Source organism: Convolutriloba macropyga, unplaced genomic scaffold (assembly GCF_964194025.1).
Source record: "Convolutriloba macropyga unplaced genomic scaffold, txConMacr16.3 SCAFFOLD_6346, whole genome shotgun sequence".
NCBI lineage: Eukaryota > Metazoa > Xenacoelomorpha > Acoela > Convolutidae > Convolutriloba > Convolutriloba macropyga.
The window spans coordinates 7,011-10,745 of record NW_027453515.1 but is presented as its reverse complement, the minus strand read 5'-3'; the positions used below and the strand labels follow the sequence as shown (position 1 = coordinate 10,745).

General features: G+C 40.0%; 1 pseudogene; it reads right to left on the bottom strand.

Moving 5' to 3' along the window:
• Positions 1–1,381: 1,381 nt before the first annotated feature.
• LOC142358343 (5.8S ribosomal RNA) lies at positions 1,382–1,533 on the bottom strand (annotated as a pseudogene).
• Positions 1,534–3,735: the final 2,202 nt, after the last annotated feature.

Genomic DNA, 3,735 nt, shown 5'->3' with positions numbered 1-3,735 from the left:
AACGTTCACATGTTGATGTTTCCGCTTTCGCGTACTCGAAACAACATAATACTAGTCTTTGTAATTTAGTTTCATAATTTCAACTGTTCTCATGCAGAAATTTTTGCTCATTCTTATCCCAAATTTTGACCTGGCTACTAGTTACACTCCTTGTACTTATTGCAAAATGACCACAAATTTCAACAGCTTTCACATGTTGCTGTTTCGGCTTTCGCTTACTACAGTCAACATAATACTCGTTGCAAAATAAGTGCTCGGCATCTGCAATTTTCCAAAGACGAAGTTTCGCCAGTTCAATTTTCGCTCGCCAATTATGGCTACTAATTCACACGGTACTGAGCTCAACAACATTAAATTTGTTCAGCAAGACTTTCACATGTTGATGTTTTGGCTTTCGCCTACTAGAAGCAACATAATACTCGTCTTGTTAGCTCATTCAATGAGAATAGCTTTTCCCGTTGAGAATTTTTGCCTTCAATTGGCGTTGTAGTGAGTTTGGCTACTCAGATCACCAAATACTTGTGACAATTCGAACCAGAAAATGTTTTCAATTTTCACATGCTGATGTTTCGGATTCAACCTACTAGAAAGCAGCATAATACTTGTATTCAACAATTTCTGTATCAAATCCCAGTTTTCTCTGGTGCATCTTTGCCAAAACTATTCCAAAACTGCCTGAGTCTGAATACCAATTACAGGTACTAGTAAATGCACGTTACTAAGGACTATATAGTTCTAGGTTACTGTACACAACGACGTTCACATGTTGATGTTTCAGCTGCCGCTTACTAGAAACAACATAATACTTATCGTGCATACCTTTCCATAACTTGTCCTTTTCAGATGCATTAGTTTCCCTTTGTCTTGGCTTCTACAGTCAGACTGGCTACTAGTAACAGCACAGTACTAATCACATATCGTTCTACAGTTTGCAGACAACTTTCACATGTTGATGTTTCAGCTTTCGCCTACTAGAAACAACATAATACTCGCTGTATACATTTGTAGTTCTCTATGTAACTTTCATGTGAAGAAGTTTCGCCAGTCTTTTTGACTGTCTCAAATCTGAGTCATGCTTAGGCTACTAGTTGCTTCATAGTACTTATCGCCTCGAGATCATTGAACAAAACTTGATTTTCACATGTTGCTGTTTCAGCTTCCGCTTACTAGAAACAACATAATACTAGTCTCATTAAGTTCCGTCTCTTTGCAATTTTTCTTATGAAGAAAATTCGCCATCACAATGACTCCAGCAGTTCTTGATCAAGGAATGCAATCATTGATCAGAATGCTATTATTTGAATCGGTTCTGCTTTAAGTGTTCCAATTTTATTGGAAGCACCAACAATAGAACATCAATGTGTTTCAATCGAGAGTTATATAACCCTGAATCGGACGCAGTCAACAGCCGAAGCCGAGACCGCCTTTTGCGTTAGAGAGGTCGGTAAACAAATCTTGCGATTCATACCGAATTAACACATATAGCTGTGCTCCTCTTCGTAAAGCGAGCCAAGTGATCCCCTGTTGAAGGATGTATTTGGACCAATCTAGTAGCATTTGGTTTCCAACAAGCTCTCCCAAGTTAGCTTACTTATTGGGCTTTTCAAACCAATTCGGTTGGCTACAAGCATCATCAAAGTACTAGCCACAGTTTTGATCGCAAAATTCTACGACTTTCACATGTTGATGTTTCGGCTTGCGCTTAGCCTACTATAAGCAACATAATACTAGTCATATCATAGAGCGTGATCAGCTTGTGACGTTCTCATGATGAAGTTTCACCAACAGTGTCTCACTTCGAGCTTAAATCCAGCTACTAGTAACTACACAGTACTGACTGCAACGATAACTTTTTATCTATACCTTTCACATGCTGCGCTTTCGGCCAGGGCCTACTAACGTCAACATAATACTCGATATAAACTTTTGTTCATGATGCAGCTTCCCCATGCAGAAGTTTCGCCTTCAAATGCTCTCTTGGCCATATGACGTAAGAAAAGGTTACTAGTAACATCACAGTACTAGCCACAGTTTGATTGCAAAATTCTACGACTTTCACATGTTGATGTTTCGGCTTGCGCTTAGCCTACTAGAAGCAACATAATACTAGTCATATCATAGAGCGTGATCAGCTTGTGACGTTCTCATGATGAAGTTTCACCAACAGTGTCTCATTTCGAGCTTAAATCCAGCTACTAGTAACTACACAGTACTGACTGCAACGCTAACTTTTATCTATACCTTTCACATGCTGCGCTTTCGGCCAGGGCCTACTAACGTCAACATAATACTCGATATAAACTTTTGTTCATGATGCAGCTTCCCCATGCAGAAGTTTCGCCTTCAAATGCTCTCTTGGCCATATGACGTAACACAAGGTTACTAGTAACATCACAGTACTAGCCACAATTTGATCGCAAAATTCTACGACTTTCACATGTTGATGTTTCGGCTTGCGCTTAGCCTACTAGAAGCAACATAATACTAGTCATATCATGGAGCGTGATCAGCTTGTGACGTTCTCATGATGAAGTTTCACCAACAGTGTCTCATTTCGAGCTTAAATCCAGCTACTAGTAACTACACAGTACTGACTGCAACGATAACTTTTATCTATACCTTTCACATGCTGCGCTTTCGGCCAGGGCCTACTAATGTCAACATAATACTCGATATAAACTTTTGTTCATGATGCAGCTTCCCCATGCAGAAGTTTCGCCTTCAAATGCTCTCTTGGCCATATGACGTAACACAAGGTTACTAGTAACATCACAGTACTAGCCACAATTTGATCGCAAAATTCTACGACTTTCAACATGTTGATGTTTCGGCTTGCGCTTAGCCTACTAGAAGCAACATAATACTAGTCATATCATAGAGCTTGATCAGCTTGTGACATTCTCATGATGAAGTTTCACCAACAGTGTCTCATTTTGAGCTTAAATCCAGCTACTAGTAACTACACAGTACTGACTGCAACAATAACTTTTATCTATACCTTTCACATGCTGCGTTTTCGGCCAAGGCCTACTAACGTCAACATAATACTCGATATAAAATTTTGATCATGATGCAGCTTTCCCATGCAGAAGTTTCGCCTTCAAATGCTCTCTTGGCCATATGACGGAACACCAGGTTACTAGTAACATCACAGTACTAGCCACAGTTTGATTGCAAAATTCTACGACTTTCACATGTTGATGTTTCGGCTTGCGCTTAGCCTACTAGAAGCAACATAATACTAGTCATATCATAGAGCGTGATCAGCTTGTGACGTTCTCATGATGAAGTTTCACCAATAGTGTTTCATTCGAATTGGTTCTGCTTTAAGCTCTCCAATTGTTTTGGATGAACCAGTTTTGCCCTTCGAAGCCACTTTTGTGAGCTTTTGTGGGTCTTTACCAAGAGGATATACCTCAAGGCCTCTTTCAATTCCTTTAAGTTCTTTCAACTCCTTTACAGTTTCTAGGTTCACATAGCTGCAAACCTTATTTCTAGTTTTAAGTCTGGCCAACTTGGGGAGAGTTGGTGCAGACCGTGACCAATTCTAGTAGGATGCCACAACAAGAATGTGATCAACTTAGCTTGTCGATGAACCTGCCCCACATTCAAACAACTCTATCGCCTTTTCCTCGTATAGTTATATGCGAGGGCCTCTCATAGAGAGCGCTGTTAGCAACCTTTTCCACATAGACGATAAAGTTGTGAGTGTTTTGCACATGGCTGTTGTCATCA